This window comes from Xyrauchen texanus, chromosome 43 (genome assembly GCF_025860055.1).
Source record: "Xyrauchen texanus isolate HMW12.3.18 chromosome 43, RBS_HiC_50CHRs, whole genome shotgun sequence".
In the NCBI taxonomy this organism is placed as follows: domain Eukaryota; kingdom Metazoa; phylum Chordata; class Actinopteri; order Cypriniformes; family Catostomidae; genus Xyrauchen; species Xyrauchen texanus.
This window is the reverse complement of record NC_068318.1, coordinates 12463537-12488523: the sequence shown is the minus strand read 5'-3', so window position 1 is coordinate 12488523 and position 24987 is coordinate 12463537. Positions and strand designations below refer to the sequence as shown.

General features: G+C 41.5%; 1 protein-coding gene across 1 annotated transcript in view; it reads right to left on the bottom strand.

Moving 5' to 3' along the window:
* Positions 1-24987, bottom strand: part of LOC127636083 (serine/threonine-protein phosphatase 2A 55 kDa regulatory subunit B alpha isoform) — a 1105001-nt gene that overhangs the window by 704551 nt on the left and 375463 nt on the right. The gene's annotated exons all lie outside the window — the stretch shown is intronic.

Sequence of the window (24987 nt, the reverse complement as noted above, 5' to 3'; positions counted from 1 at the left end):
CTAACGAGCCCTACGAGCTAACAAGACAACGAGACGGACAAAATGGAAATGCTTCGTCCGCCATCACCTTTGTCACTGACGGGGAACTTGGCTGAAAATTGGCGTAAGTGGGAACAAAGATTTAACTTGTATCTTACTGCCTCAGCTTTAGTGGATAAATCTGAGACAAATCGCTGTACTGCTGCATAGCATAGGAGAAGAGGCGCTAGACATTTATAACTCGCTCGAGATCGAATACGAGGATCCACGAGATAAAAAATTATCAGAGGTCCTCGCAGCACTGCGAAAATACTGTGCTCCGCGGAAGAATACTGTCTTTGAACGACATCAGTTCTGGGCTCACACATTCTCTGAGCAAGCAGGCATAGATACATTTCTCACAGAGCTAAGAAACAAAGCACGCACATGTGAATTTGGAGAAACTGAAGATCTCATGATACGAGACAAAATTGTTTTCAGCATAACAGACTCTGGCCTTCGTGAACGACTGCTGTCTATATCTGAGTTAACCCTGTCAAAAGCCATTGACATGTGCAGCGCTAAAGAAGTCACGAGGGCGCAAGTCACAGCTATGGCAGCATCATCAGAAACGCAATTTGTGCATGCTGTCGGCAAAAATGGTTCTCAGCCTAAATGGAGATCAAACAAATCAGCAGTGCACAAACAAGTGACAGCGCCAACTAGGGCACATTCAAAAAATTGTGGCAAATGCGGACGCATTCACATGCCAAGGCAGTGCCCTGCCTATAATGAAGTGTGCAAAAAATGTGGCAAAAAGAACCACTTCGCACTTGTGTGCAAATCTAAAGCCAAAATGGACACGCTCGATATAGATGCCGAAATTTCTGGGATAGACACACTGTTTGTGGGTACGGTAGTTCACTCAAACACGTCAGATACAGGCTGGCACACAAAGCTGAGTATGGCAGGCATTGTTGTAAACTTCAAGCTTGACACAGGTGCTGAAGCAAACGTCATTCCAAAGAAAATCATTGATCAGCTTCAGGTTCCTGTGAACATCCAAAAAACAAACACAGTGCTCGTGTCGTACGGAGGCACCCGCATCAAACCAGAAGGTGTTGTTAAACTCCATGTGCAGGCTAAAAATAAAACAACTGACATGATGTTCTTTGTGACTACAGCATCAGATATAGCCCTACTGGGGAGACAGGCATGTGTGCAGTTGGACCTTATAAGAAAAGTAGACGCTCTCACACCGTCATCACCCGCCACAAAAACTGAGCTCCTCAGCCGCTATGCATCAGTATTTCAAGGTTTGGGACAGTTTCCTGGATTGCACCATATTCACACTGACCCTTCCATTCCTCCAGTAATACACGGCTGCAGGAAGATACCGTATGCAGTTCATGACCGACTGAAAGAGACACTTGATGATTTTGAAAAAAGGTGTGTCATAAGCAAAGTATCTAAACCTACTGCATGGGTTAGCAGTCTCTGCATTACAGAAAAAACAAAACGGTGCACTGAGAGTCTGCCTGGATCCCAGAGACCTAAACAAGGCCATACTCTGCCAGCACTACAATATTCCCACTCTGGAGGACATACGGAGTAAGCTAGCTGGCAAAAAGTTGTTCACCATCCTGGATGAGAAGGATGGCTACTGGCAGATTCAACTAGATGAGGAGTCAGCAGATCTCTGTGCTTTCAACACGCCGTGGGGCAGATACCGTTTCCATCGCATGCCTTTTGGTATAAAGTCAGCGAGTGAGGTATTTCAGTGCTTGAACTCAGAAAGCTTTGGGGACATTGAAGGTGTTTTCACGGTGGCTGACGACATGATCATAGCGGCATCCACCAAAGCGGAGCATGATGACATCCTAGAGAAAGTGATGAACAGAGCGCTGAGTCTAAATGTGAAATTCAACAAAGACAAATTGCAGTATATGGTCAATGAGGTGACTTACCTAGGCCACGTTATCACCGCTGAGGGAGTGAAGCCTGATGAATCGAAGGTTTCGGCAATATTGCAATTTTCCCTCCCACTGACAGAAAAGCCCTTCAGCGTCTGCTAGGTATGACACGCTACCTGTCACAATACATTCCCAATGAAGCCACCCTCACTGCACCTCTTAGGCTGTTGCTAAGGAAAGACATAGACTGGCAATGGCATCCTGAACAGCAGTTAGCACTTGAAAAACTCAGAACAGCCATAGCAACTGCACCTGTTCTTGGACATTTTGACCCAAAGCAGCCTATTGAAGTGCAGGCAGATGCCTCAAAAGATGGCTTGGGGGCTGCTCTAATGCAGAAACAGCAACCAATTGCATATGCTTCGAGAGCTTATCTGCGGCTGAAAAGAACTATGCCCAGATAGAAAAAGAGCTACTGGCCATAGTGTTTGCTCTGAGAAAATTCCACCAGCATGTTTACGGTGTGCCTGTTAGGGTTCAGTCTGATCACAAACCACTTGAGGCGATATTCTCCAAACCCATAGGCGCAGCACCAGCACGCCTTCAAAGAATGCTGCTCCAGCTGCAAAGGTATGACATCCACATTGTTTACACTCCAGGCAACCAGATGCATATCGCCGACGCGCTGTCCAGAGCATACATTCAGTCTGATACAACAGAGAGTCTAGACCTGAGCGAAGAGAAAGTCATCTATGCAATGAATGGAGAATCACTTGGTGGTAACATCATGCACATGATCCAACAAGCCACACAGTCAGATGCTGAGATTCAACTGATACGGCAGTTACATGAGCGAGGATGGCCGGACAGAAAGAAAAATGTCCCACTGGCTGCTCAAGCTTACTGGCCAGTCAGACACACTATTAGCATAGATGATGAGCTACTCTTGAAAGATGATCGCATCATTATCCCTCGTGCACTGCGACAAGAAGTGCTGAAACGACTTCATGCGGCACATCAGGGTATACAGCGGTCTCTAGCACACGCCAGATCATGTTTTTACTGGCCAGGACTCACTGAAGCCGTACGTCACATGGTAGAAGTCTGTAGTTTCTGTCAAGAGAGTCGCCCTGAAAATCAAAAGGAGCCACTTATCTCACATCCAGTTCCAAAGGGACCCTGGCAGAAGATAGCTGCTGACATTTTTGACTTTCAAGGACGTTCATTTCTTCTGATTGTGGACTATTTTTCTAAATACCCAGAAGTCTTACAGCTGCCAGACAAAACGTCAGCCTCACTAATAGCACAGTTCAAAGCAGTGTTTGCAAGACATGGTGTGCCTGAGATCCTGACTGCAGATCATGTACCCTTTGCCAATGCTGAAATGGCTCGATTTGCTCATGACTGGGGTTTCAACATCACACACTCCAGCCCCAATTTCCCTCAGTCCAACGGCATGGCAGAGCGAGCCGTAAAGACTGTCAAATCTATGCTGAAAGCTGCTGCTCAGTCTGGCACTGACCCTCATCTGGCTTTATTGACTCTCCGCAACACTCCTGTCACTGGTCTCCAGCACTCCCCAGCCCAGATCCTTATGGGCAGAGTCTTACGTTCTACTTTACCGGCCAGCAAAACTGTTCTGCAACCTTCTATACCTAAACACATCCAGGAAGCGCTGCAGCATCTTCAATCACAGCAAAAAAGATGGTACGATAGAACAGCAGCCCCACTTCCAGCCTTCAAGGGGGGACAGAGAGTATATATGAGAATCAGAAATACATGGAAACCAGCTACAGTTGTCAGTGCCCGAGAAGAGCCCCGTTCATACGATGTTGTCACACCAGCGGGCACAGTCTACCGCAGGAACAGACGTCATCTCAGGCCTGACAGGTCAAGCAAACATGGCTCAAAACCTGACTGTTCCATGGACACTGACAATGATTTGAGCAAAGACACTGTTTCAAATCCTGTTCCAAATGAGCCTCCTCAAGATGTGGAAAGAAGTGTGCGGCGACCAGAATGCACAAGAGCCGGACGTATCGTCAGACAACCGGCACGGTTCGAGGATTATGTGCTTACTTAAGTATGCTAGATTAGTGTAACTATTGCTTGTTCATAGCAAACGTTTATTTCATACACTGGTGATGTTGTCAGCATACTGTCCTTGTTTTATGTCTGATTAATACTCTGTTTAAAAGCTTAAGAAGGGGGATGTAGTATATGCAGTGAATGGTTCTGACCAGCACACCCCTATAGTTCATGTAGTTGGTATGACCCACTGTTGTATGGCTTGTGGCCAATCTGGTGAGGTGTTCTAAAAGATGCAAGTAAAGAAGCTGGGCATTATAACTCCTGCATGTACGTGTCTTAATGTTAACTAAGGATTAATGAAGACGACAACAGTATCATAAATAATTACTTCATCTTCAGTAATTGGAAAGTATCCAATTAAAAGTGTACTCAAGTAGTGAATAACTCATTACTTTCACAGATGACATTATAGACTTTAACTCCCTATATTCCATTACATAATAGACATTAAGCATGTATTACAGAATTCTTATTATTATTGGAAATTCTGTCATCATTCACCATCATGTTGTTCCAAACCCATATGACTTTCTTTCTTCCATGCAACACAAAAAGGAGATGTTAGACAGAATGTTTTCCTGAGTTTTTTTATATATATTTATATATATTTTGAAAGTGAATGGTGACCGAGCCTGTCAGTCCCTAACATTCTGTCTAACATGTTTTGTGTTCCACATAATACAAAGGGTCACATGGGTTTGGAACAACATGAGGGTATGGAAATGATGACAGAATATTAAATTATGGCTGAGCAATCACTTTAATGGTATAGTTCACTTTTAACTCATGGCGGAGCCATCAAGATATACCCTGAAAGTGTGTGAGAGAACCACATGCAGCTTTGGAGACAGACTTATTTGCCTTTAATGTGTCCCTACCATCCGTGCTGGACCCAAAAGAGCGTCTGGAGTTCTTTGTGGTATTCCGACCTGGAAATAGCAACTTGCAGCTCCTGGATAACAACAGAGGTAAAAACTACCAGATCTATGTTGAACCTCATGTTGAACCTCAGTTGGTGCATACAGCAAACAGACGTAACTTTGTTTCACCAAGTCCACAACGGCCTGCAGTCAGAGGTCATAATGTACCTAGGATAAACTATTTAGCATGCAAAAGTCCCTCCACCTTAAATAGAACCTGGGGAAGAATGGTGAATGTAGCTCCATTGTGTTGAGATGTGCAGTCCACATATCTACTTGAACTCTTTTAGCACGCACTGTAGTAGTTACAGATTCAACAAAGAACATGGAGAATGGCTGAAAAATACATCCCAAAGCTGCACTTGAATTTACTTGAATTAACTATGAATGGACTGACACTATCTTCTCATCTTGTGTTTGATAGTTTGCACATACTGTTGAAGAAGTAAAATGTGAATGTTTACTATGATATTTATATTATGATAAATATTTGTAAGTCAGTTTTAATTTGCACATTTGACATTTCTTTTGTAATTACAGTTTTTCTCAATCGCTTTGGCTCATTTGTTGAAAAAGTCTTAACATTCTCTAAACTGTAAGTGCAATTGTCAACACATTTGTGGGGAAAAACAACTCTGTTGCATGTCTGCAAAATGTAGTAACTCACCCAAAACATTTATTTCATGCTTCAAAACCTTGTTATGTGTGCCAATGGCACCAAAACTGAATGTTTTTTCACCATGGCAGTCAACCTGGAAATATTTGTTCTATACAAATTTCAAAAAACTTTTTGTTGACTGACTGCTTACTGTACTATACAAGAAAGTCAGTTTTGTCTAGCTGAATGCTATTGTGCATTACACTGAGCTTTTTAGATACCAATTTCAACAGTGGGTAAAGGTTAACTGGGAAAAGTCCATACTGTACAATACTGTAGTACACAGAAAAGGATTTGTATGTATAGAGTACATTTATTTTTGTATCAATGTATTACATGTAAACAGAAATTGCACATTTGCACCTCCATTTATACACATTTCTTACATGTTAAGTCAGATATAGTGAACAGAAAATATGTATGTCTGACAGATTTTGATAATTGAATAAGTGTACTTACACTTGCAATTTGCTTAAATGAATAAGAAATTCAAATCTGGTGTGAAAAGAATCTAATTGTTCAGAGATTTGAACTTATTGTTTTGAAAAGCATTATTCTCATTCAAGAATAGAGCCAAAGCGATTGAGAAAAACTGTAATTGTGTTCAACTGTAAGAATGCAAATATTACATTTTTGGGGGGAAACACTGGCTTGCTTCCCTTATTTTCACCTGCACACACTCCCTTTAATTTGTCTGAAGAGATTCATTGGAGAGTAAAAGTGATGTAAAGACATGTAAAGGATAAGTGTTTGTGAAATCCTTTGTATATACTGTATATATAGTTATGTATTTATTTTTGAACTCTCATTAAATAAGAAAAGAACAAGAACAACTTTTGTATGATTTATATTACTTCCTTGCAAAAAAATAAACATGTGCAGGAACTATGTAGGTCTAGGTTATGCTTTCATTTAAGTGCAATTGTGTAACATTGTAGCAAAACAGTAGTTGAGCATAAGCTTCTGTACATGCCTAAGGCTTTACATGCCTTAACAGGTCTCAAACCTGTATTAAGTCAAGACACTCCTCAAGTCTATTATCTAGATGAAACCACACCTATCAACCAGCGAGAAAGATTTGTGTAGAAGAATGTTGCAGATGTTCTCTTGGAATAGAACATGTCATTCCCACCGGTATGAAAGCTTTGAGGATGACAACACCCAAATACACATTTTTAACATTTTGAATAAGTGACAACAATTAACATCTCAGATATCCACTTTTATCTCTTCTCTCTCACCAAAACACAATTTATTGTCAGAAGTTAACATACACCTTAGCCAAATCCATTTAAAACAGAGGTGGGTAGAGTAGCCAAAAACTGTACTCAAGTAAAAGAACAATTACTTAAAAAAGAATTACTCAAGTAGAAGTAAAAGTAGTATCATAAATAATTACTTCATCTTCAGTAATTGATGAGGGTATGGAAATGATGACAGAATATTAAATTATGGCTGAGCAATCACTTTAATGGTATAGTTCACCAAAAAATGTAAATTCTCTCATCATTTACTAACCCTCATTCCACCCCAGATGTGTATGATTTCCTTTCTTCTGCAGAACACAAATAAGAATTTTAAGACATAAAGGCAGCATAAAAGTCATACACATCTGGGGTGGGATGAGTGTGAGTAAATAATGAGAATTTAAATTTTTGTGTGAACTATCCCTTTAAGGGCTCTTGTCAGATCTGGATGAATTTGTCAATAAGAAGAGAGGTTTGGAAACATTTTTAGTAATTATTACGGTGAAAACATGAAAATGTCCCACAAGCACAGAATATAATGCTGAAATATAAACCAAAGCTAGATTATGCTTTATTAATGCTTACTTTTGATATATCATAGCTTTTAATGTACTGTGTTGATTCTTATTTCAGTATAGTTACAGTTTTCAGTGTCGAACGAATTAGATCATTAGTTCTTTACAGCAGTACTGCCGCTCTCTAAATGCATAGTACGCAGCCTCACGAGTAGGGCACCAACCCCAGTCGTGGAACACTCGCTGTGTCTGAAACTTTCCCCTATCCACTATATAGTGCACCATTTCGAGTATCTGCCATTTTGTAGTAGTGTCTGAATTTTGACGGAGACACTCAATCCCTACTTTTGTTCACTCATTCTTACCCACAATACACTCTAATTACATGTGTATATTTGATGTGCACTCAACGATGGTTAATTGCCTACAATCCACACAGGGAAGATGTACGAGCTGGTAGTTTACTGCTTCCTACACTCCTGCAATTTTTATTTCATACTGAATGTATTAAATTACTTTTTGACAAATAATTACTTAATTTGATAAAATGTGTTTACTCTTTATATTAACAGTATATATCAAAAATGACAAACAGAATTAAGATTTATTGTATTAATATATTATTTAATAATAAGAATAACATGTAAGGTCCAAGTATTTTAAAAGTTCATATGTGATGATGTTTCTGCGACAGCCCCAGAGCTCCGATACTCGGTGTAAACGGCAATGTCCAAATTCACTCACTTATTTAGTTCACTCACTGCCTTTCACTCTATAGGAAATAGTGAATAATTTCATATCTCTTCGCCATAAGATCACCTCGCTCCTGCACATCTCTCAGGCTCATGCCTCGTGTACCTCGCTGTGCACGTGAAGAAATGCTGTCTGTTCGCACTCAACGACGTGAACGGCAGAGCAAAAGGCATTTACATTTAACTTGGATAGTTACCTGGATTTATGTATACAGTTAATCCACCCAAAGTAGCTTCAATAGGTTCCAGTAAATGTGTTAAATACTGCTCCTGACATGTGGGACATGGGACAAAGCGTGCTGATATATTGCTGCACTGATTTAAAAATGTTGATGGGTAACGCTTTAGATTACAGCCCGCAATTTACAGCATAGGTACACAGAATATATAGCGTACCTTTTTGTAATAATAGTGTACCTATAAATTACTTGCGTGTAGGTATAAGGGAACAATATGCAAAGTTTGAGGAATAAAGGGGTAACAACCTGGAAAATTACAAATAATTTATACAGTAAGTATTTTATAACTAAGGGGTAACTATTCTAATATTATGTGGTATGTATGACCTATAATGCTAAACAACAATCTTACGTTTGCGAGCAATTTAGCAAGAACATACCTTTTTGTAATAATTGATATAATATATTATATGTTATATATATATATATAGGCCTAGGAATCTTTTAATAGCGGGGTACATATTCTATTATTACAGAATACATGATGGAAATCACTGAACAACAACACTTGAAATCTAGGGAAATGAGTTAATGAGTTTCTGCTATGATTTTATTTAGAATTTTCAGTGTAGGCTACTTACCTTATGAAAGTGTATTGCATAAAGTCCATCTCAGCTGTGAGATACCACAGTAACTGAGTGATCTCTGTTTCTGGACACTGAAAACTCAGTTTCCCCTTCTGTCGCTCTCTCCACATTGTGTCGGAGAAGCGACACTAGGGGTCTCTCTTGAGCGCCGATATATACCTCTGTTCTATGAAAAAAGGCCAATGAGAAGTTGGCAGACGGTATTTGCATATTTCCAGCCGCCCCCCGCATTACTCCTTCTTCCCACGGGATTGAGGACGATGCGGTTGGCGATGGAGGCGATTTGGGGATGGCAGCTGGTGCAGCTTCACCGGGTACGCCCCCTCAGACCACCCGCCCCCCGGCACGCTCGTTGACTCCCATCCGTGCTCGAGGTAACAGCGGCTCACCTCACAGCCAGACTGCCTATCCTCTTGAGACCGAAGTGCATCAGCGAGCGCGGTATCTGATGCCGAGGAATCCCCTGGGCTGCCGCTTTCGGGCCTGTATGCCCAGGCTGAGGCCGACGTGCAGATGACCGACATGCTTTCCCGGGCCGCCGTTAGCATGGGCTTGGATTGGAACCCTCCATCCTCCCCACAGCCATCACGGCTGGACGACTGGTTCCTGGGGTGGCCCTGATCCCGACACGCTGCAGGAACTGCGCTCAGCGACCGACCTCGCCCTGAGAGCGACGAAGGTCACAGCGCAGGCACTAGGGCAGGCGATGGCCACGCTCGTGGTCCAGGAACATCAACTGTGGCTGAACCTGGTCGAGATGCGTGAAGCCGACAAGACTCGCTTCCTCAACGCCCCGTCTACCAGTTTGGCCTCTTCGGCGACACTGTCGAGGACTTCACCCAACAGTTCTCCATGGTGAAGAAGCAGACGGAGGCCATCTCTCACATCGTGCCCCGGCGTCCCCCTGCGGCTAAGAAACACTCTGCTCTGCCTCAACCCGGGCCCAGCTCTCAGCCCCAGCGTCGAGCACCCCGTGGGAAGCGCACGCCCCCTGTCTCACGGACCCCCTCGAGGACCCGGAAGGCTCCCAGGCGCTCCTGAGACAGTCCACCCAGAGTCCAAGACTTTAGGTCCGGAGGTGGTAAGACCACTCCGTCCCCCGGTGGAGGGCCGAGAGGAGAATCTTGTGTTTTTTCATTTGCCGCACCCCCTAACAAGGGCTGTGGTACCCAAATTCTCAATAAAAGAGCTATTTCCTTTGTCTCTGGGTCACCTGGCCCGCAAATGCCGTTCTCACGGCTAAGTTGTGAGTAAAAAAAACAATTGCAGTGTTGCCAGATCTCGTAATAGAAACAAGCTCCTGCTCTGGAAAAACAGGCTCAAAATAAGACACTTGCCTCATCAAAATAAGTGAAAATAAGCAATATTTTCCTGTGTGGTGGATTTATCAGCAAAGAAATCATATAGCAAGCATACAGTTAATTCACAGTTAAGTATAATTTTAAATACAGATCTGCTTCTCAGTCAGCAGAATTAATGATTGCATCATATCTAACAATAATTCAGTGAAGACTTGGAAACAAATGAGAAATTTGTGTTTTTTCCTCTAAAAATGTTTTTCTATCTGTCTAAATTATTCATGATAGATAGATAGATAGATAGATAGATAGATAGATAGATAGATAGATAGATAGATAGATAGATAGATAGATAGATAGATAGATAGATAGATAGAATTGAAGGAATCCATTCTCCACCTCTCACAACTCTAGTCTTTGTGAATAGTTCAGCCCAGTGTAGTGAGTAAAACCAACTGGAATGTGCTTGTAGGTGTGACAGTCTCATTAAAATCTGTCCCTTTTATATCAGAGTGTCTACCGTCTCATGGAAACCTGAGCAACCTACATACACCACCTAATTCCACTCCTAAACACATGAGCACACACACTACATAGCAATCCTTTTAATGGTATATGAAGGAGATTTTCTGTTCAACCTTCACGTTCCTCTCATGAAATTGCCCCTGGGCACTTTTTATGGTATATCAGCGATTTCCAAATGTAATGTTTATGCCCCTGAAATGCACTGCAGAATGGCAACACTAAATGCAGGGTCATACCAAATGAGATTGAGCAATGGAATTCCTTAAAGGTCCCTCCTAGTCAGGTGGTACAAATAGGAACAATGTAGACTGATATCAATTCCATGAATGTCATGGGCCAGAATTTACGCAATGACCCAGATCATGGCCCACCGGCCTGCCGTGAACCTTCTGGTGTATGAGGACATAAAGAACCCATTTGCGTTTGCAGAACAGCTCCGTGACACCTGCAGGAAGTGGCTGCTGGCGGAGGAGCTCGATGCTGAGGGAGTTATGTTTCTGGTGGTGCTGGAGCAGTTCATCCCTTGTCTGCTGATCGGAACAGAAGAATGGGTTCAGTGACACCGCCCAGTGTCACTGGAAGAGGCCGTCCAGCTGGCTGAGAACCAAATGGTGGTGCTCCCAGGGGCAGAGCAGCCCTCGTTTTCTCTCTTCTCACTCTCTCTCTCTCTCTCTCTCTCTCTCTCTTCAGTCTCCCTCCCTCCCTCTCTCTCGCTCCCTCTGTACCAATGCTCCGTGATGGAACTGGTAGTATTGGTCTGGCTCCCGACACCCTACGGGCCACCCCCAATCGAGCTGGAACTAATCGCATAGCTGTGAGTATTACTAGGGGGATACTGGTTGTAATCAAACCACTATACTCCAATGTTTGGTTCAAGACGAGGCTTTGGGCACAAGAAAAAAGTGGCATGAGAAGAATTGGATGCAATGGAGATGGGATTTATAGAAGGATCCCACAGTGACTGGTCCAGCCCGGCAGTGGTGGTTCCTAAGAGCGACGGGTCGGTCCAGTTCTGTGTGGATTATCGAAAGGTAAATGCAGTGTCTACACTTTATGCATATCCAATGCCTCATATTGATGAACTGCTCAATCCATTAGGCACAGCTCGTTTTTATTCGACACTGGATTTGACAAAGTGCTATTGGCAAACACCCTTAGCCCCAATATCCCGTGAGAAAACGGCCTTCTCCACATTGTTTGGCTTACACAAATTCGTGATGCTTCTGTTTGGTTTGATTGGCGCTCCGGCTACGCTCCAGCAACTCATGGACCAAGTCCTCAAACCGCATGTTGCTTATGCCTGCAACATCTGAGGGCTGTACTGAGGTCATTGAGGTGAGTGGGCTAACGGCAAACCCAAAGAAGTGTGCATTGGAGGTATTTGGATGCATGGAGGTACGTTATCTGGGCTTCCATTTCAGCCATGGGCAGGTGGGGCCCCAAATTGATAAAACAGCAGCAATTGCAGCCTCCCTGAGCCCTAAGACAAAAAAAACGGGGGTAAGACAGTTCCTGGGACTGGCTGGCAACTATCGTAGGTTTGTGCTTAATTATTCGGCCGTCACCAGCTCGCTGACTGATCTTACTAAAAAGGCAGCACCAGATCCAGTCCAGTGGATGGAGCAGGTGAAAGCTGTACTTTGTGGTGGGCCGATTTTACATACACCTGTCTACTCTCTCCCTTTCATTTTACAGAAGGATGCTTCATACAGTTTGTTGGGGGCAGTGCTCAAGCAGGAGGTGGAGGGGGAGGAACTGCCAGTGATGTACATTAGTCAAAAACGCTCTTTAAGAGAGTCTAAGTACAGTACCATGGAGAAGGAATGCTTTATTACAATAAATCTCCACTTGTTTTTTGGTGAATATTACAACCTACTGGTCGGTGCTGTTCAAAGATGGAGATTTGTAGTAAAAAAGGACTTAAAAATGTATTTGTTTATCACCCACACCTATCATATAACTTCTGAAAACATTGATTTAACCACTGAAGTAGTATAGATTACCTTTGTGATGCCTTTATATGCTTTTTAGAGCTTCAAAGTTTTGGCCACATTCACTTGCATTGTGAGGACCTACAGTGCTGAAATATTCTTCTAAAAATATGTTTTCTGCAGAAGACAGAAAGTCATACCCATCTGGGATGGAATGAGGGTGAGTAAATGATGAGAGATATTGGGTGAACTATCCTTTTAAAATGTGTTTAAGAGAACCTGAAATACCTTTCAAATGAGTCTTCCCTCTTTCGTTCTTTCCTCTCCCAAATGCGCTAAGAATGCGACGGGGGATGATTGTGAGGGCCGAACCACCTGGGATGAAGCAATATTGAGTAAATAGATACCACAGGCAGTAGTAAAAGGTTTCATGCTTGGATGGTGTGAATCGAATTTTAGGTGGGTAGCACGCAGGGAAAGCCTCTTGAACTCTACACTTGATTTCACAACAGATTTTCATGAAATATGCACCCAAGGGGAGTAAGACGAACAGACTAGCATGTTCTTCTATCTGTGGGAAGTTGTTATTCATACCTCTCCCACATACTTGTCATCTTAAGTGATTTATGTAAACTACAGGTCAAAAGTTTTGAAAAACTTGAGTGAAATGTTTCTCATGATCTTAATACTATTTTGATCTGAAGGCTTATGCTTAAATGTTTTAAATTAATTTTGTAGGCGAAAATAAAATTGGGCCACCACATTCAATTATTTAATTATAAAACTAAAATGTAATAAAAATTCATTAGAATTTTTTTTAAATTGATGACTTGGACCAAATAATAAAGAAAAGCAGCCAATAAGTGCCCAGCATAGATGGAAACTCCTTCAATATTGCTTAAAAAGCATCCCAGGGTGATACCTCAAGAAGTTGGTTGAATACACATCTGCCGTTGAACGTCCTTTTCAGGACACATCTTTATAAACATACCCTTCCGCCCCTGTGTAGTTCCTGGATGCGGTCGATTTCTCTCTGCTTCTGACGGACATAAGAGCTACCTCGCGAGCCTGGGCTGCGATCACACGCAGGGAGTGTTTTATGGTTCATGTTCTACAGTGCGAGAACATAACCATGGCAAGCTTTCTTTCCTTCACCTCTCGACCAGTCTGTTTACTCCCTCAGAGCCCACGAGCTTGATTATGATTTCGCTGCCGCATCGGAGAGTGTCACAACGGTGTCTGATGCTGATGACTCGACTGGGCTGCCACCTCCGGGTCTGCTCGTCCAGTCTGAGCCTGATACGCAGATGTCCACTATGCTTGCCTGGGCTGCCGTGAATGAAAACATAATTCCCATAGTTCCATTTATGGGGGGCCTCACGGCTAGACGATTGGTTGTCCGGGTCAGGGCGCCGCTCACAGCCACCCCCCTCCGGTTCCTTTCTTCCCGGAGGTGTATAACGAGTTGACGAAGGCATAGAGGGCAACTTTTACTGCCCGAAACCGGCATCCTCGCTCCTCCGCTCTCACTACCCTCGACGGCGGAGCGGCCCCAAGCTGTCTCTGCCCTGCATGCCATGGCCTCCCTGCAAATCCACCAGGCCAAAACATTTAAAGATCTGCACTTGGGTAGTCCTGATCCTGATGTGCTGCAGGAACAGCACTCGACGACCAATCGCACCACCCGGGGTCACGAAGGTCACAGCAACGGCACTCCCTGGCGAATTCCCCTGAGGAAGGACCCTCTGGCATCCGCGCCCAGACCCAAGGCTGTCCCCCTCCGCCTTGAACGTTTACATAGCCGCCATATCAGCTCACCACGATGCAGTGGACGGCAAGTCCCTAGGGAAGCACGATCTGATTATCAGGTTTCTTAGAGGCACCCGGAGGCTGAACCCTCCCAGGCCATGCCTGTTCCCCTCATGGGATCTCTCCGTGGTCCTTTCAGGCCTTCAGAGACCCCCCTTCAAGCCGCTAAAATTAGTCGAGCTCAAAGCCCTCTCCTTCGAGACCCATCCACAAAGTGCCTTTCCCCTCCACTGAGGTGATCACATGTGTTCATTTTCCCAGGAGAGTCCACTAGATTCACGCTCCCTGGATGTTCTTCCTCCCAAGCCCTCTGGTCCGCGAATTCAGTCGAGGAATTCCCCGACCAGACCCACTACGTGTACTAAAAGTACTCTGTACTGGAATAGGTGCTCCACAGGATGGGTCCTTGTGGATTAATCCCCCTGTGTGTATTTTCCACGGTACGGTCCCCCTACTGGTGGGCCCGCGTCCCTCTTGGGCAGTCCCCGCTAGTAGGTAGGATCTACAGCCGCGCCATTCCCACATGTGGCCTGAAAACCCTTGTGACGTATTTCGACACTCTTTACCTCCCCCAAGCCTGGGCAGGTGGTGGTCTCCACAGAGTCGTTTCCCTCTGAAAGAATAGAAGTTGGAAAAGAATGCCTTCCCCGATGTGTGTGATAGTGTTATGATGACCCCAGCCACTTTAACTCTATGTGAAAAACATAGAGAAAGAAAAGACGTGGCTGGCACGGCCTGCTCCCATGCCTGGCACTTCGCTTTGTTCCCACCTTCGGGGTGCTGGGAACCTAAAAATGTTATGATGATTTAATGTGGCATTGGGGAAGGGTACATGCAGTCCGACGCAGCCTGTCGCTTTGGCACGCAACTGCCTGCCCGCACCTGCATAAGCAGTGCACATACACGGTTCAGCTCATGGGGTGATGGAATAGGGACTCCTAGTGTTGCTTCACTCGACACAACGTCGAAGTGAGCGACAGACGGGGAACGTCTAGGTTATTGTTTTAACCTCCGTTCCCTGATGGAGGGAACGAGACGTTGTGTCCCCCTGGCACGACGCCAAACCTTATTCTTGGCTCCTCAGTGCAAAACCTGAATGGACAGATGCATGATTCCCTCCTTTTATACACGTATGTTCGGTGTAGGGACATGCTAATTCTTTCTGCCAATTTCTCATTGGCCTTTTCTCAAGTTCAGATGTAATCGAGGCCTTCAAAGAAGTCCCCTAGTGTTCACTCGACACAACGACTTGTTCCCTCCATCAGGGAATGGATGTTACAACAGTAACCTAGACGTTTTGATTTATTTTGATTTTGTTTAGCCACAACATAATTCCCATAGTTTCATTTATGTTATTCCATAGTTTTGATGACTTTACTATTATTCTAAATGTGAAAAAAAAAAAATTATAATAAAGAATGAGTACGTGTTTCAAAACTTTTGTCCAGTAATGTAAGAGCAGCATAGTTCTAGTGGGAAGACTAGCAGCTGTACATCATCACCCCATTAGCTGGGTACTCCCTAGCCAATCACATGTAAGCCATTGGTTTATAAGTCTGCTCACAATCTATCACATTGCTGTTTCAGTGTGCTAACATGGAAACCTCCACCATCCCACCACCACCAGTCGAGTCCCGTCCTGCACGGGAGTAGGCTTCTCGCCTCTCCCTCCTATCTCTGGCAGGATATGACAGTTCTGAGTACAACTTCCTTGGACCACCAGACGGGGCCTAAGCCAAAGAGAGACATTACCTTTCTGTAGTATATTCATCAAATAAATGTCATCTTACATGTCTCTCAAGTCTGCGAGTCTTCCTGATTGAATTGTATTTCTGAGGTGTCTCCTCTCCAGAGAAGTTTATATTTTATAATGAAGTCAGAGGCTAACTTATTGTAGCGACCTCAGACCTGCATTCGCCACCTTATTACACTCCTAAACACACATGCACACTACATAGCAGGCCTTGGGAGTTTCTACAACTAGGCACTTTTGGTTCTGAAAATATTATTATTATTTTTTTTTTTTACTTTTTAACTTTGTTAAAACATACTTTTTACACTCTCACTAGTTTGTCCAACAATGTCCAGTTGCCTATTTACAGGTATTTCTTTACCTATGGGCACTTACAATTGTCAAGGGCAATTTAATTTGTATTAAAACATGCAGATTTAAACTTTTTTTTTTTTTTTTATAATATGAAGGTCACATTCAAATTTGGAAACATTTGACCAGGCCTTCATTATTTTTTATTTTTGTTTTCAAATAACTTTTATATACAGATTTTTTAAATTACATTTGAAATTTTGTTTTAAATAAAATGGAAGACACCATTTTATGTATCCCAAATGCACACAATCAAATTATATTTTCTGATTGTTTGCATAAAACATAAGAACAATACAAAATAAAATGTTAATTGTTGTGGCAAAATTGCAATGATGTCTCAACTGAGACAAAATAGTAATTTCTATAAACATTTATATAAATCATTTTACCCAAGAAATGAAATGGTTGAAATGGTTTATACATGTTTTAATGTTACCTTCATATAGCAAAAAAAAAAAAGAAAGAAAGAATGAAAAGAAAGATAAAAAGGCTGAAATCTGATTAAAATCAGCTCTCTTGACCACAAAAGTGCCAGTAGTTGAAGAAACAAAGTAGATTAGTCAAACACTGTCTGTTTTACCTCCTTCCTCTCATGCTAAGCCTCTCATAGTTAAGTATGATGTGACTCATTTTTATATGATGATGTCTTAGAACCAGCAGGTCTTAATGCCTGTCAGCACATAATGCATTCCTACCTACAAACACCTTGTCTACTCTTATTGTGTCTAACTGAGTTCTAAGACAGTCTTAGTAATCATCATACTAGGTATCAGGCCTCAAGAAACATTACATAATGTCTTCCTAAAGCAAAGAACATTGTTTAAATGAAATGATGCAGAATACATCTCAGGTATATTCAAACTGAACTTTATCACATTTAACTGCTCAAGTTTCTACAACCTTCAACTCCTAGATATCCTAGAAAATGAGACCACCCATTGTGCAGAGTCTTGTTCTGGAGACAAAGAGAAGATTGTTTTGTCTTGGCCTTATAGAGCAAGAAGAGGTCAGAATGGTAATGAGTTCCATCAGGTAAAGATGAATCCAACCACTTAAGTACTTTTTCACTAGAAGGAGCTCTTTATGCTGCAACTTTACTCTGGTATCTATAAGTATCCAATGTAACTGTTCCAGGACTGGAAAGATGTAAGCTGGCTCTGTTCTAGTGAAGACTCTGACAGTGCTCTGTTGAAGTACCTGAAGCTTCAATAACAGCATTGCAATAGTTGAAACGATAACACAAATGCACGATTTTCATCTTCACTAAAATTGTTTTAGTGAAGATGAACGTAATTTTCACACTGTGTATCAGCACTCTGTAAACACTCTTTGGCTAATCAGATTTGAGAACCAGTATTGAACTATTGTATAATGGGAAGAATAACGTAATTTTCACACTACCCCAACAAACACCCACAGGGTTAATACAGTCCAACAAACCCCAAAAAAAACATTGGAAGTTGGTGTTTGTTGCCATTTATTAGAGTTGTTAGGGCAGTGTGAACTAGCCTGCACAGAGTGCAGGCTAGTTCACACTGCCCTAACAACTTTAATTCACGGACACTTTACTGTTTGCATGACGACTCTAATGTTTGCGATAGTCCAAACCTGAGTTTGTAAGTAGTGCAGATAGCTGGAGACGTAGGGTTTGATTCAAATTTGGCTCAAATCTTTTGAAACCAACAAAAACATGAATTCAGATTAATTTACTGATTTGTTTGGTGGCCTTTTCTGTGCATTACTTCTTCACGCAAGCAGATGGCAAGAAATTAGCGTCTTTTATGTGTTATCGATGGTTCACTCAAACTGATTTTTTTAAAACACTAAGTCATTCACTACCGAAACAACAGAAGTAAACGAGAATGATCTGTTCACTTTTTTCTGTATTGCTTAAGATATTGCTTAAAAAAATCCAACATTAGAATGTTTGGAATGTTGGTTGCCATTTGTTGTGGCAGTATGAATGCTGTGATTTCAGCTACAGGCAGGTGAAAGGTGAGCAAAGCCTTTCTCTGTTCTCCACCTCCCTTAACATTTTTGTGATTAATTCAGCCCAGTGGAATTAAGCCAGCAGACTGTCCTGATATACATGGGAGAATTCCATTCATACCTCTCACTTTTCATCTAAGGTGATTAATGTATTTCCAAGGTGTCTCTCCTCCTAACTAGTTTACTTTTTTTAATGATGTCAGAACGTAGTATGTTCTGAGTGGGCTGCATCAATGACCTAATTGAATATATGACTCATATGTAATGATGATGTCTTTGTGGCAGCTGGTCTTGCAGCATAGTACACATTCTTACCTATAAGCATCTTGTCTCTCATAATATGTAATAAAGTTCATAGTTTGATAACATTCTAACATCATTTTTTTCAGTTATTTGGGGTGCTGTAAAAAACGTAAGCCATTCTGGAACTTCTGCCAGCCTTAAAGGAATATTATGAGTTCAGTACAAGTTAAGTTTAATCGACAGCATAATGTTAATTACTACAAATATTTATTTTGATGACTGCCTCCTTTTCTTTAAAAGAAAAGTACAAACTGAGGTTACAGTGAGGCGCTTATATTGCAAGTGTATGTAGCCAAATTCTGCAGTGTTTAACGGCAGAAATGTGAAGTTTATCATTTTATTAAAGCACTTACATTAATTATTCTGTTAAATAAATGTGTATTATTTGAGCTGTGAATTTGTTTAAATTGTCTTTTTAGGGTTTATTGACATTACATCATCATGGCAACAAAGTTGTAAAATTGGCTATAACTTTACTCAGAAAAGGTTAGTAAGCACTTTTATCACACTAACATCATGTTTACATGCATTTTGTTTATGTTTTGTGGCTATACTTTTGAAAAGGTGAGTATTTTAACATTCAAAAATTGGCCCCCATTCACTTCAATTGTAAGTGCCAAACTGTAACCTCGATTTATGCTTTTTAAAGAAAAGTAGGGGCAATTCAAAATTTAATTTGGTAGTAATCAACTTTATGCCACAAATGCTGTCAATTGAGTTTAACTTGTACTGAAAGCAGAATATTCCTTTAAGGGCTGTTTGTATGGGAAGAGGTTTTGTGTCCGTTTTCCCACTTGTTTTTCTATGTAAACATTCGCTAGTCTTTGGCCGTTGTGACATGTCTTGTGTCATGAGCGAAGTGTTTTTAATACGCCATGTGTAGTCAAAAGAACTTCAACTTTTTAAATACATCTTGACACCCCCATCTGCAGACAAACACTGTTTTTGCATTTCAAAGCCAGCAAAACACCATTCTCGCATGTCAAACTAACAACTAAAAACTGCTTAGGAAGCTGCATAAATGGCTTTAAAATCATTTGAATGATCTGCTTCAACTATCACTTTATCAGCTTCCAGATCCCCACATATAAACTGCTCAGAGCCTATGAACATGCAAAATGATTGACAGGCAGAAAGTGCTTCAAAGCCTTCAGATTGGCTACACAAAGAATCTGGCCATGGCCCCGAAGTCACATTTTCTTTACTTTTCCGATGCCTAGGGCTGTCAGAGACATTTGTGATATTTCAGAACACTTAGTTCGATGATATCTGTGTATCACTGAATTAAGGTAATAGGGACATTTTATGCATCTACACCATGATATCTTTCAGGTAGAACTATTCTTTAGACTACCAAAGATAGCTTTACTAATAATCTTCCAGATTTATCTCATATACTTAGTATGCCAAAATATCTAGAAGAACTTGAAGTAATAACAGAAATATAAATACAGTCTTCTCTAGCACTTTTGATAGTGTCACCCCCCTTAGATTAAAGAAAATTAAATATAAAAGCTTACAATAATATAATGATCACACTCATGCTCTCAAGAGATCAGCTCAGAAAATGGAGCACAAGTGGAAGGATATAAAATTTGAGGTATTTCACAGTGCATGGAAGGATGTAGCTACAGACAGGCACTAAAAACTGCCAGGTCAGAATATTTTAGCAAACTCATAGAAAATAAACACAACAATCCTAAGTATTTACTCAGTACTGTGCTTAATGGGTTAGGAATAAAGTCTCGACTGAACCAAATATTCCGTCGCAGTACAACAGTAAGAGAATAGCATAGAATTTATAGACAACTAGTGTTTTTGGGGTTGACCTGCTAAATAGATACAGACTCCATCTCTCCAGGGAAGGTGCAGCTCTCCTCTGTAGTAATTTGGCTCATAGACTTAATAATGATAGTATATGACTAACTGGGGCCCAGGTCTGGAAGCAGACAAACTGGTTTATCCAAACGTCTGCAAGCTGCCTTGAGACATCACACAAATTACAACACATAGAGACTGTATCACCTAGATATCACATAGAGACTGTGCCTATTAACCAAACTACCAAACACAAAACTCTCAATAAATAATTTAGAAAAAATGTGATTATGGTCAAACTTAAACAAACAAAAAACAATTAAAGATAAACATCATTTGAAGTTAGAGCTACTAAACATTAGATCTCTTACTGCCAAATCACTAATTGTAAATGAAATTATTACAGATTATAGTTTGGATGTGCTCTGTTTGACTGAAACCTGGCTTAAACAGATGAATATATTAGTTTTAATGAATCTACTCCCCCAGGTTATTGTTATAAACATGAGCCTCATCTGAAGGGTCAAGGAGGAGGTGTTGCTACAATTGACAGTGTTTTTGGTGTTACTCAGAGGACAGGAAATAAGTTTAAGTCTTTTGAACTAATAATGCTTAATGTGACACCATCAGATATAAATAAAAAAACTATTTTGCACATGCTACAGTATATAGATCACCCGGGCCTTATTCTGATTTCCTTGGTGAATTTGCAAATGTTTTTATTAGATCTTATAGTTACTATAGATAGAGCTTTAATTGTTGGTGACTTCAACATTCACATAGATAATGAAAATGACACATTGGAATTAGCATTTATCGATATTCTCAACTCTCTTTGAGTCAGACCAAATGTGACAGGACCAACTCATCACCATAATCATATGCTAGATTTAATTCTGCTATATGGAGTTGATACTATTGAAATTGTACCGCAGAGCGATGACATCTCAGATCATTACCACGTCTCTTGTGTGCTGCGATCAGCTAATGTTACTCAATCTACACCACGCTATCGTCCAGGTAGAACTTTTCTTTTGACCACTAAAGATCACTAAGCTTCACTAATAACCTTCTAGAGCTATCTCATTCACTCAGTAAGCCCCAAAGCCTAGAAGAACTTGATAAAATAACTTGATAGTGATAGTGTCGCCCCCCTTCGATTAAAGAAAATTTAAGAAAAAAGTCCTGCACCATGGTACAATGATCACACTCATGCAGTGTTGTCAAGGGAGCAGCTCGGAAAATGTGAAAATGAGAGCAAGTGGAAGAATACAAAATTAGAGGTATTTCGCGGTGCATGGAAGGATAGTGTCTGTAGCTACAGACAGACATTAAAAGCTGCCAGGTCAGCATATTTGAGCAAACTCATAGAAAATAACCACAGCAATCCTAGGTGTGTGTTCAGTACTGTGGCAAAATTGGTTAGGAATAAAGCCACAACTGAACCAGATATTCCGTCACAGCACAAGAGTAATGATTTCATGAATTTCTTTAATGATAAAATTTAAATAATCAGAAATAAAATTGGAATTATGCAATCATCTGTCACAGTACCTCAGAAATCTCATAACTTTCCTCACATGCAACTTCAATCTTTTGCTGTCATAGTTCATGAAGAGCTAACAAAACTTATAGAAACATCAAAAGCCACAACATGCATGTTAGATCCAATAACAACCAAGCTCATAAAAGAGGTATTCCCTGTAATCTCAGAACCTGTTCTTAATATTATTAACTCCTCGATATCCTTAGTACATATCCCAAGAAACTTTAAAATGGCAGTTATCAAACTACTTATTAAGAAGCCACAACAAGATCCTGGAGAACTGGCTAATTATAGACAGATATCAAATCTCCCATTTATGTCAAAAATACTAAAAAAGGTAGTATCCTCCCAACTATGTTAATTTCTACAGAGAAATAGTATATATGAACAATTTCAGTTCGGATCACAGTACAGAGACTGCACTTATCAGAGTTACAAATGACTTGCTCGTATCATCTGATCGTGGCTGCATTTCACTTCTAGTGATTTTAGATCTTAGTGCTGCATTCAACACGATAGATCACAACATTCTCTTGAATAGGCTAGAGAATTATTTTGCATTTGTGGAGTTGCATTAGCATGGTTTAGGTCCTATTTAGCTATGTAAATGAGGAATTGTCAAACCAAACAAAAGTAAAGTATGCAGTGCAACAGGGATCAGTTTTAGGGCCTCTACTTATCTCCTTGTATATGCTTCCCCTGGGAGATATTATCAGGAATCGTGGAATACGTTTCCACTGTTATGCAGACAGGGTTGGGAGGGTTACTTTTGAAATGTATTCCACTACAGATTACAGAATACATGCTGTAAAATGTCATTTGTATCATATTTCATTAGATTACTCAAGGTCAGTAACGTATTCTAAATACTTTTAATTACTTTTTCAGCATTGTAGATTTTTTCACTTGTTTTGACTATGAAAACTCTGACAAAATACATAAATGTTAAAAACACATTCTCTGAAAAACCGATACCCAACTTTATATTTCTGTAAAACCCCACAAAATTTCACAATTCTCCAAATTAGCAGAGTGTATCAATGAAATCAAAGATCAGATGGCCAGAATTATTCTTCTACTCAATTCCGACAAAGCAGAGGTGTAAAAAGGGGTAAAACCAAACTATTGGTCTGATGCTGGACTCCAATCGAATGGCCTCTGAAGGTTTCTGCAGTGTTCTGTCTTTTCTGAGCGCTGAACCAAAAACACATATTAATTTGTACTTTATCAATTCCCTCTGTTATTAACATTATCTGACTCCAATTTTATATGAATCTAACTCCAATTTAAATTGAACCTCTAATTTAGATTTAAGATCTAATTGATTTCGGAATTTTTAGCCTCGGCTGATGTAATCATTAGATGCACCTGAGGCCAGGCTATAAATGGATACGTCACCAGGTGTCGTCAGATACTTCTTTTTGAAGAGCAGTCCTGGGACGTCCCTGTGCGGCAAAGCAGCGCAACATCTCGTTCCGCTTTTTTCAGGGAACAAGGGTTACACATGTAACCCGAGACGTTCCCTTTACAAAAAGCTTCACTACATTGTTGCGCTGCTAAGTGCTACGGGGAACACAATACCCACGCCGCCGCACTTGGGGCTGTCCGGACCCCTACGGTTGTGCAGTGTACTCACAAAAACGCAAGAGGTCTCAGACATGAGCTTCAGATGTCGACTCAAGGGCATAAGAGCCCGGAGTAGCATAAACATCTAAACCATTAAATTTTGATGAATGTGTGCGGAGAGGACCAGCCTGCCGCATCACAAACTTGTTCAGGCATGAGCTGAGATGTCGACTCAAGGGCATAAGAGCCCGGAGTAGCAAAGCATCTAACCCATAAAGTTCGATGAATGTGTGCGAAGAGAACCCTATCGCACCACAAATTTGTCATAAAAACTGATGAATGTGAGCGGAGAGGACCAGCCTGCCGCATCACAAACTTGTTCAGGCATGAGCTGAGATGTCGACTCAAGGGCATAAGAGCCCGGAGTGCAGAACATCCAAACTAAAAAGTCCAATGAATGTTTGAGGAGAGGACAACCTGCCGCATCACAATCTTGTTTAGGCATGGGCTGAGATGTCGACTCAAGGACATAAGAGTCCGGAGTAGCAAAGCATCTAGCCCATAAAGTTCGATTAATTTGTGCGAAGAGAACCCTATCGCAACACAAACTTGTCATAAAAACTGATGAATGTGAGCGGAGAGGACCAGCCTGCCGCATCACAAACTTGTCCAGACATGAGCTTGAGATGTCGACTCAAGGGCATAAGAGCCCGGAGTGGCAAAACATCCAAACTATAAAAATCTAATGAATGTGTGCGGAGAGGACAACCTGCCGCATCACAAACTTGCTGCAGAGGGAGACCTCTAGCCAAGGTTTTAGAGGAGGAGAGCCCTCTGGTAGAGTGCGCCCTGAAACCTACTGGCGAAGCTTCACCGCGCCTCGTAGGCCCGGGCAATAATGAGGATGCCTCTTTGAGGGCACCCCAAGGGGGCTGGGTGATTTCAGGGAGAAGTAGAGGAGACATTGCGCTATCCATAGAGGCGAAGAGGTCCTCTTCTGCCCTAAGATCTCACCCAAACTTGTTCCAAGTGGAAAAAGCCTGGCATTTAAAAAGGTCTCGATAACCTCAGGAGAAAGCCCTGTGTCCCTCAGTTGGTACCCTTAGGGGCCAAACATGAAAGATTCCACAATTCGGGGCAGGGATGAAATATTGCCCTGTGCCTGAGATAGAAGATCCTTCCTGTTCGGAATCGCCCAAGGCGAGTCGTCGAGGG